Here is a 16,482-nt window from a genome sequence, read left to right as displayed (position 1 = left end):
AACTCGGGGCTCTCAAAATGCCCTCACATCGCTATGAGGGCTGCAGAGGCAGGCAGGCACTGGAGGGAGAGTAATCCTCAAGGAAAATGACTGCACAAAAACATGCTCTTCCCGAGTACAGAAGATACAGCTGTCGCATCCGGTTGCTTCCCTGTAAACAGCATGTTACACAAGCCTCCTCAAAGGAGGCCACTGCCCGACTGTCAGTTGGTAGCCAGCTGGCAGTTCCAAAAATGGCGAGGAGGACTGTCTCTCCAAATTGAGGGAGAGCCGCCTTGGTGTGCCATGTGTAAGCTACACATACCACATACACTACAGAACTGGCCAAGACATTCACAGCTCCATGCTCTACCAATGGAATGGTTTACTCGCAAGCTCAAGGACTGGTTTATGGCCTTTTACATGCCTTCAGAGCTACAAAATACCAGCCCTGTGCCTTTATTATAGATGTTCAATGACATGTACTACAATTTGTAACAATTCAGTCAATAAATTTCTAGGAGCTTGCATGCTCACACTGGGAGCCTGATACACCAGAAAGCAGGGCTGACCACGTCTCCAAATAGACTCCTATATGAATGTAGTACTTCACTAAAATTGCAACTCCATGGTAACTTGTTCTAATGAGCTTTATAAAAGGGATATGACACTCACTTGACACACTGATCAATGATGAGCTTGGCGAGTTCGTGGATACGTGGGTATGGCCTAGGGCTCCGCATCATTGTTCAAGCATCTCGAGGCCACCCTCTTCTCGCACCAGAGGGCAGTACTTGCCAGCTGCAAAGCAAATGACATAAAGCTACACTTAAAAAAATTCGCGCAAAGTGCAATGTTTTGCTTAACTGTTCAGTTTAGTGCATTTACATTGCTCGGGCAGTGCAGTTTTTGTAAAATAAAATTTCTACAGACTCATGCAATGCCTAGCAAACACATCAGCGCATTTGTACTGCATATCACACATGAAAGTGCTCAGCCTCATGTTCGTTACAACTCGGCATTTAAACGCTCAATCACCATACGTCCTAACAAGCCAATCAGGCAGACTGCTGTGTTGAGTTTCAGTTTCGGAACCAACGTCCTGTTGGAATGAGTCATTCTCGCTTCTCGTTTGCCCTAAGTCCCCATCTCTTCTTGTGTGCCGTTCAGCTTTCCAACACCTTGCAGTCCTTCAGTCTTGCGTTTTTCCCTCCAGGCATTTCATCGGTGACTGCCACACTACCAGACACCGTTAAATTAGAAAGTGGCTTTGGCTTACAGAACATCCGAGTCCATTCCTATTGAAGTGTAACCCTGGGAGCAACGAATGAATTATGTTCAGCAAGGACATGAGCTGCGAATCACACAGTGGAGAGTCTGCGAGCCACTTGCCACAATGGTCTTTGCGGATTGTAGCGTGCAGTAGTTTGTTAAATTCAAACTACAGTCGAACCCAGCTATAACGATTATGGTTATAACGACCACATGTCAGTGCAATTACGATTTTCCAACAATCCCTATGGAAATGCTTCCACATATAACAAACGATTTTTTGAAATTGCCGTACTGCTACAACGAACTCTTTTAACCCAGTCATGGTAAAGAGGGCACAACGTGAAGTGCCAAAGCACGGAAGCGCGTACAAACTTGGCACACCGCAGCACACGCTCAACTCCAGTCTTAACTGAACATGATGGGCCTTTGAAATGAGCGGTCTACCAACCTCGCGCGGATTTGGGAAGCTGCGAAGAGCTCCACAGGTGGTCACGTTTGCAAGGCACGCCTCCAGGGTGAGGTGTGCCGCGTACAACAATAAGAAGCATGGTGCGGGGCATGCATGGCGTGTACGCCGTTGCGGACGAATGGCATGATGCCGTCACTCTTGTTTTGCGCATTCTCCGTGGCAGTGCGGCACCATGTGCATTACGTCCATTTCAATGATTGGAATGACAATTAATGCCTTTCCACCATGGAACGGCCACTCAAGCGTTCCTGTCGAGTTGGCGAGAACGCTGCACCACGCACTGCTGCCACGCGTGTAGCAAAATGGTCGGCGGTTACTATGCCGTTATCAGGAGCTCACAGTTCGGCGGTGTTCGTTTACACGTTGCCGATTGCTGATATGGTTTGCGGTGACATCTTACCTTCTGAACATCGCATCTTTTTTTTTGCCCGAAGGACATGGATAACGTAATTTTACGGCTCTTGTGCGGCTGATGCACAGTCACAATGCCGAGACCATGATGTCCGAGACCTTCACGCAATGGCGGCATGCCGCAGCAGTTTCCGAAGTTTACGCTTCCGGCCAACTTGAACGCTTCACTGTCGTGTGCAGAATACAGTCATGTCCGCTGGTAGTAAAATATATCCCAAGTTCCCGAATAAAAATTGTGGCTGTGCTTGCAGTTTGGAAATGACGGCGATTGGAACTGGTGCCGTTTTGAAAGAGCTACACAATGCCGCATTTCATTCTTTAGATGGACGTTTCTAACAGACGTTTGTAGCTAGGTGCGGGAATGCACCGCAGACAGAAATGACTCTGAAAATCTGTTTTTCGGACCAAAGTGCTGCCGAATTGAACCATTGATGTACCTTCAGTGCGGTTAATTTTTATACAACACTTCTTGCAAAAACTATGGAGTTCGTTATAAACAGGTTCGACTGTATAATGTAAAAATGCATCCGAGTGGAGGTTGGGGCCGGATTCATTTTGGCTGCTCGTGAAACCCTAAAGTGCTGTTCGGGGAAAAATCTTGCCAGCAAGAAGACGTACCTAGCAGCACAGACCAGTGGCGCAACAGTCAAAATAAGATTTGGAGCAATTTTTGGAGCAGGAAAATCTTGCTTTTGGAGCAGGAAATAAAATTTTGAGCAGGGTAGGGGGGAAAAAAAAACTCTGTTTCGGAGCACTAGATCCCAAATTTGGAGCAGTTTCACACAGAACGCTTACTCATAAAACACATAAAATTTACCCCACATAACAAATGCGCCTCCACCTTGCATTGGATTCTAGGGGGAAAAAAAGTGCGTTCATTACGCGAGTACCGTATTTTCCGGTCTATAACTCGCACCTTTGTATAAGACGCACCCCCCTCAAAACTGCAGTTCTTCCAGAAAAAAAACATATATAAGTCGCACCGGTGTATAAGACGACCTGTTCGTTGGTAAGCGATTTAAAAAATTACAGTGACGTTTCACTCCGTGAACGCGGGTCACGCGCAAGCATATGAGTGCCACATTTTTCACCCCAGGCGCATTTCTGCCGTCGTGGTTGCCGCGATGTTCTGTATAAAGTCCAAGGACGATGACATCGTCCCCGCATGCCGTATGTGTGAGTGAAAGCGTTCGACGGTGAGCCGAATCGCCCATAAGGGAGGAAAGTGGGAAGGTAGCGCGGGAGGGAGCGGCTTGTACTCAGGTAGCAACTGCGTAGTTTGCGCAGCGGCGCACGCCGTTATCTTGACAGCGATCTGCAGATGCAACGAATTTGGGGTCGGCGGACTCGTGGTCGGCCTGCTGCTGCTCGCGTTACTCCGTCCTCGCACGGCGCTCGGGAACTCGATCACGAGAAGAACCCGGCACATCGATATCACGCACAGAACCCGTAGCAATTAAGTCAACCAGCGTGCTTCGTGTGGCCATAACCTTGAATCCGATTTGATGGCAGTTTACCGGAAAAAAAAAAAGCGTACATGAGTCGTTCTATGAGATGCACCGACGAAAAATTCAGGGAAAAAAATGCGTCTTTTACACGGTAAAGTACAGCATTTATGGCAATTCACATTAGGAGTGTAGGTGAGGGTAGGGGTGCGATCGGAGATCGTTGTTCGGAGCGCGTTCAGTTCCACCGTGCACGGTTGACCTAGGCCACGCCCGGCGAAATTCAAGCACATTCCGAACAGCGACCTCGATCGCACCCCAGCAGTGCACTGCATGCAACTTTTTCCACCAAACATGTGGATAGTGTACGTCTATGTGAGTGGTTCCGTTTCTTTTTTCTTTCTGACGATGTGTCGCGACGTTCGGTGGTAGTCGAAACATGCAGCGACTGTTGACCATCTTTTGGCGTTACAGAGGTGGCCTCCAGTTTCGAAAACTATACGATTTCTGATATTACAAATTCGAATAAAACAGGCATTTTTTTGTCGGATTATCAGGGTCCGTTGTAACGAGAGTCTCTCTCTCTCTTTCTCCGGTCTGTGTGTGTGCGTGCGTGTGTGCAGCGCAAATCGGCACCGTTTCATTGTAAAACGGTGCTGTTGCCGCATGTAACCGAACCCTTGCTAGTTTTCTGCATTGCATAGCGTACAGAGCTCATGCTGTCAGTGCCGGGTCGCTTGCTGTACCATACAAGCGAGTTTACCATGGAATATTCGTACCCACTCCGCTCGCGACCGCGTGCACGGATACGGCGAGGATCTGTTGATCAACGCGGCAATGGCAAACTGCTTTCGTTAATGCAAGCTATGCACACTCCATGTCTCCGCGAGACTTTACTGCATATACAACACGCCACGGTGCAACCAGAAGCAAAAGTATTCTTTGGCGCCCACACTACCAAACACGCCAATGTCTCGTCTGGGCATGTTTTGGATCTCGTCTGCGCTACAGGATCAGTTTGGATTGGATGGCGATGTCCAAGGTGCAGGTGGGCAATGCGGCCTTTGTTTCCCGCTAAAAACTAGCATAACCGAGAAATTTCACGGTGGTCGGGCGTTTTAGCACAGCGTAATTTTAACATATATCACGCTTTTGGCGCAGCTCAGCACAAAAATGCGAAATTGTATCAAAATGGCACAATTGGCACAGCTGTTGCACCCCTGACAGACATATCCAGTTGGGCATCCCGTGCCGGAACAGCTGAGTGAAAAGATTCCAGTGTCATCCACACTTCCTTATGAAACGTGTATCGGATCGGGCCCTTTCGCATTCTTGAAGCAGAGTGGCGATCTGCTCTTGCCGCTAATAGCAATAGTTAGCATGAGCTATCCATATGCGAAGCAAGCTAAACTGACTGAGAAGTAGGCTGAACCGAGGAGTTAGTAGGTGTTCATCATTAACTTATAAGCGCAAAAACTACACAAGGAGAGACCACACAACAAGAGCGCTGTGACATGTGCTTTCCCTTTATTCCTTGTGTAGTTTTGCATTGAAAAGTTAATGATAAGCAAAACTGAGACGCGCACCCTGCTCTTTTTCCTCCAGGGCATGTACTGCCTTTTATATTCAATGTCTTGTTTAACAGCATGTGCCAAATCAGTGCCATTTTGAATTTGTCGGCATTAAATATTCCCACTGCGCGAAAAGTGACCATGTCCCCATTAAGAAAAGCGCACTTGCAGATTCACGGTGCAGTGCAGCGTTCAATACAGTCAACGACGAAAATTCGGACACCGAAAATTCGGACCTGCTTGGTAATTCGTACTTTTTTGCGGCACCGCCGTTCCCGCGATAGACGCCATGCATAACAACGACCGAAATTTCGGACAAACTAGGGCTCTCCATTCGATATTTAGGACTCCGTCGCGCGGTCCGCGAAAAACTTTTTGTTATTGTCGCTGTTGCCAACTGACGCCAGCACTGCCACCAAACTGTGAAGTGAAGTAGAACCTCAGAGATTCTCATACAGGCCCAAAATCTCTGAGGCTAGTAGGTCATTCGCATCGCCATCACTATCGTTTTCCGGTTCCGTTGCTGTTTTTTTTTTTTTTGTGCTTTGTTGTGTGAACGTTGCCTCAGTCGCCATTCCGTGTTCGTGAGCGTGCTGCGTAGTAACGCCCGTGATAATACGTTTTGACCACGAGGTTGTCCCTGCAGTATACTTCAACAGTAGGTAGTATCGTTCATCTACAAGAAGCGGAGCATGGCGCCAACTCCACCTTCGCAGCTAGCGCCGGTGACAAAGCGCTGCAAGTACAAGACAATGACAATGGCGCAGAAAGCTGCTGTCGTACAGCTCATACAGAACGGCGGTCACAGGTTGAGGTAGCCCGGGAATTCGGCATTTCGAAGCAAACTATCTCGGGCTACGTCAAGAATAAAGCCAAGATTTTGGAGCGACCGAGAAATGTGCTACGGCGAAGAAAAAAACCTCCGTCAAGGCACATACCCCAAATTGAAGAGGCTCTAAATATCTGGTAGGCACCATGGTTGCGCAGCGCATTCCCATATCTGGTGACCTACTGAAACAAAAGGCCGCACCCTCGGCTACGGATGGGAATCGTAGGCTGCAAGTTCAGCGACGGCTGGCTCCGCAACTTCAAGAAGCGATACGACCCTCGTCTTTAAGAAAATGTGCGGCGAAAGTGGTGCTGTGGACAACACGTTGGTCGCGAATTACCGCACTGACAAGCTGCAGACCTTGCTCAGCCGATACTCGCCGGACGATGTCTTTAACTGTGACAAGACCGGACTATTTTATAAGCTTCTGCCAGAGAAGACGCTTGCTGTTTCCGGAGATCCTTGCCATGGTGGGAAGCACAGTAAGGAACGGGTTACTGTTCTTTTAGGCGCAACATGTCCGGAAGTGAAAAGCTACCGCTTTTGGTTATCGGAAGTCTAAAAACCTGAGATGCTTTAAAGGCATTAGAAGTTTGCCCGTGTTGTATGAAGCCAACACGAAAGCCTGGATTACGCAGCAGTTATTTGAAGGCTACGTGCGCAGGCTCGATAGAAAATTTGAGGCACAAAAGCGCAACGTGCTGCTTTTTGTTGATAACTGCGGTGCCCACGGCCTGATCAATAATTTGAAGGCAATTCAAATCGAATTTTGCCACCAAATACCACGAGCGTCCTCCAACCCATGGATCAGGGCATCATCAAGAACCTAAAGGTGTTTTACGGTCACGCCTGCTACGTCGCATGGTGCTGTGCATCGACAGTGGCAAAAGTTACAGCGTGGATTTGTTGTCAGCTGTTCACATTGTTGCGATGCCTGGAAGGCACTGACAGCAGGCACAATCCACCGCTGTTTCCGCCACGCAGGATTTGTTGCCGGCGTTGAATCGGACGCTGCAACGCAGGACCCTGCACCTGAACTGCCGGCTACTGTGCCGGACGTGAGCGGAGACGAGTTGATAGAAGACCTGCGAAGCAGCGGCGTGCCCATTCCGGCCACAGTGAACTTCGGAAATTTCGCTAATGTAGACAGTGCCACAGTGTCCTGTGCCGAGCTCACTGACGAGGAGGAAATCGTTAATGAAGTGCTCGCGCCCGTGGAAGAAGACTCCGACTCTGAGGAAACGCAACGTGTGCTGCGGGCCAACGAATGGAGACCTTGCGCAAGCCCTCGCGGTGCTTTCGTCGTGCTTCAGCGAGGACGTGACGCTTGGCCAAATTCAAGCAGATTGGTTCTGCGCAAGCGGAATACTGTTCAACAAAGCATTGAACAGTTTTTTCAGCCTCAGGTGCTGTAACTAGTAAATAAATAGTGTTTCTTGCCGATTCGTTTTTTCGGACATTCGATAGTTCGGACTGTTTCGCGATCCCTGCGAAGTCCGAATTATCGGTCGGCGACTGTATATCGAATGTGGAGGTGAACAGGAGTTTGATACATGCATAGTACTACACTGCTATACTGAGTGCTGGGTGCTTTTCGAAAATGGTTAGACGCAAGAAAACTGCTCTGACAATGCCAAGAATGGTATTCGCACTTCAAAAAAAAAAATTTTACATTTAATAATCAGAAGAGCTGGAGTGATCACTTCAAATGGACTGCACTTTGTGCAATACTCACGGTAGACTTTAGTAAGATTGGCCAGGGCCCAGACAGCCCAGTGTTGGGCCTCCGGGGTGTGTTCACACTGCAGTAGTCGTAGGATCGGCTCGAAAGAACTGCATAGAAACAAGGGCAACGAACATATTAGTAGACATCATAGCTTACTCAAAAGCAGGTTGTATTTATATGTGCTGATGGCACTACAAAAAGCCAGAAATGGTTATCAGCCAACTTCATACTTCCATTTTCTTTTTTTGCACTGCAAGTCCAACAGAGTACAGTTACCACTTGTAGCATACTGTTGGGATAATAACTTCGAGGACTTTGTCGCTATCACCAAAGAGTGCTCCATGCAATGGCACTGACAGCAGCAGCTTCAGTTTGGCAGCACAATTCATCTACTTTCAGCGCAGCACTTCATTGCTATTATACAGGCCTACTAAGCGCCAGAACATTTTTCACACCCCTTAACCAGCATTTGTTTATTCTCAGAAGTTCACTGTATCCCAAGCTCACTCAAGCACTTTCAATGTCTTCTGTTCACTTAGCAAGGCCAAGACAGAAAAAGAAATTATCACCACTATTGGTTGCAAGTTGTAGTTTGAAACTTCCAAGTTTGGAGAAGCACAGTGAGCACTAGTATATTTTTAATGTGTGCCCTGAATGCTTGTAGTAGTTGTCGTAGTTGTCAACTTGTCACTTACCCGTACCTGCCAATTCAGGTCTCTGCGTATGACATCAAAATGAGGGAGGGGGAGTAGTTGCACGGAGTTTTTTTTTTCTTTATGCATGGTTTGACCACAGACTTTTGAGGGATACGACGCACTTCATAACAATATTTTACCTTTAAATGCAGTGCATAAGCAGCAGCAAACTTAAAATCGCAGAGACTGACTAGCAACAGATTGTTTTAAATGACAGTGACTTTACAAAAAAATTTTCTATTGGCCATTCCGCCTTCTTCGGGAACTTGCTCGAAGCAAGTACCCCTTTGGTTTCCTTTCACCACTAAAAAACTTTGTGACGTCAAATCAAACAATTCAAATTACGAATAGATTAGGAGGATGGGCAGGTATGCTTATCATTGAAAGAATGGCAGAGCTTCTGCAGCTCTTATGATGGTGCAAAATGCACACCGATGAACCTTAGACATGTCGTGTTATGAACCTGGTATGCTGTTCAGGAAAGGATCAACTCATGCGACATAATGCACATGTGATTGCCGACAAACATGGCATGTCATCTGTCTTGCATGCATTCGACAGAACACATACATTCCACACGCATGTCTAGTTCTTTGAAGCCTTCACACTCTCTTCGAGGCCACCAGCAACAAAATTTGGGCCATGTAAAAAAAGCCTAGTTTCAGATAGTGCAGATGCAAAGCAGCCTCCGTGCTAAATTTTACATTTGAAATACGAGTGGAGGCATCACCAAAGGCTTGCAAAAGTAGCAAATTTGATACAGAAACTGGGAAAAAAAATGCCGCAATTATCACTTGCCGTAAGTGATGCATGACTCGCAATGCAGAGCTCCTCAGCATGACATCGGAGATTAGGCAACACCCGCGGCGTGCTGAAAAATCATGGCAACGTGTCGACCTGATAACCGCTAACCACTAGGTGCACGCATCATTTGCTTAGGTGCTCTTTAAAGGCTTCTAATAAGAAATTAGACAATTACAAACACCACAGATGCCTAAATTGCTTCAGTAGTATATATTACTCGTTCATAACCAATTTAGCCAAAACAAAATTTTGTTGCAGTTGGCCTTCAAGAGCCTGTGGTGCCACTTAAATGGTCCCTAAAGAGGAAGGAGTATTAAGTAAGGTGGTATTAGTACATAGCACATTACACATCTGCAATATCAAACAGCCACTCTTACCATGAGAGGATGCTTGGTAAGCCAGTTAAAGACCCAAAAACAGAAGGTGGTAGTGACGCTACCAGTAAATAAGGACTGCATTACCGTATTTACTCGCATAATAAATGCACTCCGTAATGAACGCACAATACACTTTTCCAATCAAGTGTGTTTTTTTCTTTTCCTCACATAATGAATGCACCCTGAATTTCCTGCCGTGAAGTAGGAGAGACACGGTACGATTCGCATCTGGTATGGCGTCTGGCGGGTACGATTGTATTGGACACCGTATTGGACATCAAATCTTACCGTGTGTCTCCTACTTTTATCGCAATAGCAATTATATGGACCCTCCAGCGAGCTTTTGCCATCGGCACCGACGATCACCCCTCAATAACTGCGTTCAAGGGAGGAAAGCGGGGAGAAAACGTGCCATATTCCGTCGCGCACATTGCGCTGGGGAGAGGTAAGGGAGGGAGGCGGCGTAGCAACTGCGCATTGCACGGCCGCGCACGCCCTATCTTGAAAGCAACCTGCGTCGAGGGCTGAGTCTAGGTGCGACGGCGGCTTATACCTTTGCGCATGCTCCATTATCGCCACTCAGTTCGCGTTAAAGCGCTACACGGCACGAAGGTCACTTCACTTGCTGTTGCTGCCGCGCTTGCTCACGCCAGGGTTGTGGCAGCGGGTACCCGCGGTCATCGAGCGTAGTGTGTTTATGTTTGCCTGTGCGTGCTAACATCATGCTTGTTAATTTACATAGTTAGCGAATGTTCGCAAGTCTGTACGGCCAATAAAACTATTATCCTTACTTTGTGTAGCTGTCTACGCATCTGCTATCGCAATCAATGGTTCGCCTTTTGGGCGAAACTGGGACTTTTTTAGAGATGACAGCAGAAAAAAAAATCACTCAGAATTTTACCCCGCATAATGAACACGCCCCCCCAACTTTGCGCATATTTTTCGGGATAGAAAGTGGGTTCATTATGCGAGTAATATGGTACATTGTAAACAAAATATAGATTCATCCTAGCAAATTTTAATAAATTTTACTGCTTTGACGCTGCCCAAATATGAGAAAAACATCAAAATCCATGACATCACACTGACATACAGGTATTATGGTTTGACCATAAAATTCAAGAAAGAAAAATTAGGCCTTCATTTTCTCTAGCAATTAACCTGTTCCTGACAAAAGAATGAAAACAGTTCTGAAGCAAAACATTACCTGTCTAAATTGATTTAGAGCCACTTGAATTCACAGTCCCTCTTTAAGCTAGTCCTTACGGTTTAAAGCAGGGGTTCCCAAAATAATTCCACGGAACCCAGGGGTTCTGCCATTGGCATTTTAGGGTTCCGAAAGTGGCCAAAACGAATCTGATGCCCTCCACGTTTCGGTAGACTTTTCCATTAGAGTTTCAATTAAACAAAACCACCGTACACCATAACAGCACTTCAGTAGTCTTCACGAGTAAGATCATCGCAGCAGCGGTGTTCAAAACTCATTGCTGTGCGATTCGCAGGCCCACGCCGCACTGGACGTGTTTCATTCGTGCTCATGGGGTGGTCTGAACGAGAATGGACTCTTGAAAGCCAAAAGACACAAATCTTGTGGCGTGTCAACCCATTCCTGACGTATGACAAGTGGCCATGAGCGTACTGTAAGACACACAGGGTGCTTCCACACGAGATTCGCGGGAAAGGCATGTTGATGTGGTCACAAAGCTTTTTCCACATATATACATACAGGCTGGTTGAATTCTGCACTGTGTCAGTTTCTACTTTGTCCAAATAAAAAAATTGGGGACGTTAAGCTTTGGTTAACCCTGGTTGATAACGAAAGCTTCAGTGCCCTGGATAAGGCCATTGTCGAGCTGTGGCCAAGGTGTGGTTTCGCAATGATATACAGACACGTTTGCAATGAATACAGTGTTCATTCAACTTTTTTTTTATGCCTATGAAGACACTGCGGTGATCAGTAAAGTAGGAGACTTGGTTGCAACTCGCAGCCGGGCCCAACTCTATTCGGGCAACGGTGGCAATGTCTCCTTTCAGGGCTCCGTAAAGGCCTAAATATAGTCCGATGTAGCATGAACGCGCGCACACGTTATGCCTCCACACCTTGCCTTTCCAGCTTCAAGCCGATCAACAACTTGTACTTGTGCAGTGGCTATTCCTCTTTGCACTACATTTTAGGTCAAAGCTCACTGGCTGAACCGATTAGGATGAGTTAATAGCACCACGAGTTTAATGAATTCTGCGCTGCAATGAGTTCCCGGGGTCTGCGGAGATAACAATATGAACACAAACCACACACAAAGTGCATTCATTGTAAATTGTTAAGTTTGCTATGCACTCTGACTTCAGGAAATGAGTAACTGTTTGCACTACAGCCAATTGAAGCCAAGGAATGCACGGATGAAATTAACTGCGTCAATTAACTGATGCGTAGAAATAATAATGAAACGGGAAATAAAACTAAAAGAGAAGAAACTTGCCACCGGTGACCTGAACCCACCACGACACGTATAATGCTCTACCAATTGAGTTACAGCAGCAATTTTCTGCAACAGCACCATCACGACCCATAAATGGCACTGACTAGCACTCCCAGGGCTAGATCTAGTACGCCCCACACATTTACCCAAGAAAGTGGCAAGGGGGAGAGCTGCCGCCGTAGCTCAATTGGTAGAGCATCGTACGTGCCATGTGGAGGTTGTGGGTTCAGCTCCCACCAGCGGTAAAGTTGCCTATTCATCATTAGTAGCCAGTGCCCTACAGAAATCCTAAGGTCAACTGACCGGTAGTTGATGTTGCGCTTGGTGTCCAGTGCCCAGCGGTCAATGGCCGCCGCATGCGCATTAGCACTTGACCACGCGAGACAGCCTGGATGGCAGCCTGGTCCCAGCTCTCAGCCCCATCTGATAGGATGTGTGCCAGGATGCCTGCTGCATTGTAGCTCACCTCGATGCCATCACTCTCGCTGTCCAGCAGCTCACTGCAACCAACAGTGATTGCATCAGTCGGACAGTCTATCAACCAAAGGAATAACGGGCACGCTACAAACAAGAGGAACAGTATTAATCAGGTTTTCCATGTGCATGTGTGAACAGCACTGCACACGCATGCTTAGCCCAGCCATTTTTTCTGATGGAGCACAATTAGGAATGTCCAAACACTAGTGAAATTTTGTAACTGATCGAATATGAATATTCTAAAAAAATGGGCTTCGAATATTGAATTTAATATTGAATATTTAGAACTTCTAAACAAACAGAAATATAAAGGTTGCATGGACTACGTTTGCAACAAAAGGCTCATTCACGTTATTTGATACCACTAATACCATTAACAATTGAAAGTCATTTCAACTGAGAAGCTTGTTCATCAGAAATGAAGGAGAAGTGATTGTATCTGGTACATCATGAAAATGGCAGTAATGAAACAAAGCGTCGCCAGAGGTACGTAGCAGCAGAGTGTAGTGCTTATTGAAAGAGATAAGCACAATATTACAGCAATGCACATTGTTTGAAAAGAATTAAATTCTGGCGAGACTGACCAAATAATTAATTTGTCAAAATAAAGGCAACAAATTTATAAGCTGCTTAAGGCGGGGGGGGGCATGTTTAATTAATGACTGGAAACTAATGTGCAGAAATGATCTCAAGGCATCTGCTAAAGAATCGGTTTGTTTACGCAACAACCACGGTTCTCCTGCAGCAGTATTCTTCTCTCGTAGACTGCAACAAGTGTTGAGCAGTAAGGACTATAGCAGTAATAGTGTGCATATCTTGAATGTGTTTAGAGAGTGCGGGATGGGCAACAAGTGTAACTGCGCCAATTTTTTTTTTTTTTATCATTCCTATCACAGCATGTGAAGTGGCCTTTAGGCAAGTGATACAAATAGAATATTGTCCATAGTACAGTCAAACCTTGTTACAACGAACACCACATTAACAAACATTTCAGATTAACGAACTTTGAAGAAATACCATGCCGACTGCCTATAGTTTCAATGTAAAATATTTCAGTACTACGAACTTCAGAATAACGAACATTTCAGAATAACGATAGTTATTAATTCCCATGTCACCTTAACAACACCTCAGTACTACGAACTCATATTCCGAAATGCGAGGATTCTTAGATTTCAGTGTATCAGCCAGAGCTGTAAGGTAGCAGACGAAGAGCGGACGCCTTGCAACTTGCTTCCCGCAAAAACCAGAAAATGGTGCGGGAGGGCAAAAATGAGAGTGGGGGACTTTTTTTTTTCTTTCCCCCCCCCCTCCGTTGTGAGGAGGCATCAGGTTTTGTGAGAGGAGAGGTGAGGAGCATGGGCTCTGAAAACCTGAGACGGTGCAGGAGAAGAAAAAACAAAAAAAAAAAAACAACAAAAGTACTAGCCACCATAACAAATGCTGAAGTGGACCTTCCTTTTGCTTTTTTTTTTTTTTTCCTGTTGCGGAGGCGACGATGCATTGCATTTTTCTTGCTTTCTCAGTTGTTTACGTGCTGTCACCCGTATCAGGCCTCTCCATCATTTTTCTTCTTGGTATTTTATTGTGTTGTTGGAAGTGCAGTCTGGCTTTGGTATTGCCATGAGCTCAACTCTTCCTGCAGCCTGCTTTTACCAGCTGCTCCCGGACAAGACAATGCATTTTAAGGGGAACAGTGCAAAGGTGGCAAGAAGCCGAAACTTCGAGTCACCGTTCTGCGTTGCTGCAATGCAGATGGGACTGAAAAGTTTAAGCCTCTAGTGATCGGGAGGTTTTCGAAGCCAGCTGCATGAAGAATGTAGTGTCACTGCCTGCCTATTGGGCAAACCAGCACGCCTGGATGACCCATGAGCTGTTTTCCGAGTGGCTGCTGATGGTAAACGAAAAGATGAGGAAGGAGGGGCGGCACATTTGATGATTGTTGACAATTGCTCGGCGCACACTGTCAACATACAGCTTACAAATGTGCGTCTGGAGTACCTACCACCAAACTGCACATCTGTACTGCAGCCACTGGACCAAGGGATAATAAGGAGCGCCAAGTCGCACTTTCGGAAGCACCTTATTCAGCGGCTGCTCATAACCTGTGCCTGCAGCACTCGACAGCCATCAACATCTGACAGGCTGCGGAAATGCTTACAGGCACATGGTGGAGCGTCACGTCTACCACATTCAAAACTGCTGGAAGAAGGCTGGCCTGACGAGAACAGATGGCCAACCACAAAGCAATGAACCGGCAGCGAAGGGCAGGTTCGAGCGAGCTCTGGAGCGAGATTCCAAGCAGCTAGCCGTCGATCCCTCAGCCACATTTGACGACTATGTCCATGTGACGAGGCGATGTGGACATCAGCAGAGCTGACCACAGATGACATCCTGTAGAGCATCCAGGGCACAGTGACTCAGGATGAGGAGTGCAGCGATGATGACATGGACAATGATGTCACGGACCACGACGGTGCTGTGGTAGCACCCGAAGATCGCGACGAGTCCGTGTCAGCCACAGATGCGTTGGACTACTTGAGGAAACTCCACATTCATAGGAAAAAGCGGCACAGCGACCAAAGCAGTGCATAAGAATGTGGACAGTCATGCTGCAGAGTTTGTGCTGCACCCGCCAGAAAATGATTACGAACTATTTCAAATAAATGCGCGTTGCCTGATTATCACGTGTGCATTTTGTGAGAAACGAGTTCAAGGACGTACCGTTGCAAAGGTAGGTCGTTTGCGTTACTGAAATGCTATTGTGATGGTTAATTTTGCGGCTGTGCTGCAAAACTAAGATTTCAGTTATATACCTGAGATTAGATACCTGAGATTATACTGAGATTTCACTGTACTGAGTTACTTGAGTATCATTTGCCTACTATGTACCACTTTTTTTTTCAAGCTTGGTTGAACTTATGTGAAACATCCAGCACTGCGAATAGCTGTGAGCAACGTTTTGACTTGCACATTAGGAAGAATTTCGATTTGGACACACATCAGAAAATCCCTTTCATACTGGCACAAGTGTACTAAACCTGAAACCCAAAACACTGAATTTATGATTTATGGTGTTCTTTCACAACACAATAAGCACATGCCTGTCACGATTGCCATGCACAAAGCTGACATGAACACGTGTCTGTCCCAAAATCAAGCTGCATCACAGGGTTCTTGCAAAAGCACACTACCTGAACACAAGAAGGTACTCGTCACGCATGAGCCGTGGCCTGAGCTCCCGTACTTCAGCCACGTTGCCCTGCACAGCAAGACACAGCCATTAAACTCCGTCACATGCTTAGCCACAAAATATCTTCAAAGGTCTAGCTGCCTCCTTTTAAAAGCTAAGTGTCAACTTCGGCCCATAAAATTTGGCAGAACCCATCTCACAATGACTTTCGACGGTAATGAGTCTAGCATTGAATTAATGTAGCCACACGACGCATTGCCACAATCGAAATGAGTTATGTATGAGGCGTGTAACTGCAGCTGGATTCCTCTTTCGTGCTTCCCTAGAACACTTGGCACCATCTAGCGCTGCCACCACGAAGCCTGCACATGGCCTCCGAAATGTATGGCGTGCAAGTGCGTGGCGAAAGCTGAGAAATGCATAATGCAGTAATCGAGCTCCTCTCTCACGCTTTTTTCTGGACATACTGTGCCATCTAGTGGTGCTGCCAAGAAGTCCATGTACGGCCTCCGAGACGAGAAGCATGGTGCACCGATGAATCGTTGAGAATCGCTAAATGATGAGAATCGATTGCTCACTTCCCTCGAATTGCTCCCTCGTATGTAGTGGTGTGCGAATATTGAAACTTTCAAATAACGAATTGAAAAGTTTTATTCGATTCAATCTTTGAATCGAATCGTCCCTATTGTAAATACAAATATTTTTCAAATACTTTGTAAATATTTCAAAATGTCAACTGCACCCAATTAAACAT

At 46.3% G+C, this 16,482-nt stretch overlaps 1 pseudogene; it reads right to left on the bottom strand.

Moving 5' to 3' along the window:
* Positions 1–654: 654 nt before the first annotated feature.
* LOC119435372 (protein zer-1 homolog) overlaps positions 655–16,482 on the bottom strand; it is a 91,946-nt pseudogene continuing 76,118 nt past the window's right edge.

Source organism: Dermacentor silvarum, unplaced genomic scaffold (genome assembly GCF_013339745.2).
Source record: "Dermacentor silvarum isolate Dsil-2018 unplaced genomic scaffold, BIME_Dsil_1.4 Seq661, whole genome shotgun sequence".
NCBI lineage: Eukaryota > Metazoa > Arthropoda > Arachnida > Ixodida > Ixodidae > Dermacentor > Dermacentor silvarum.
Note: the sequence above shows the minus strand (reverse complement) of the source record. Positions and strands in the feature narration are given on the sequence as shown.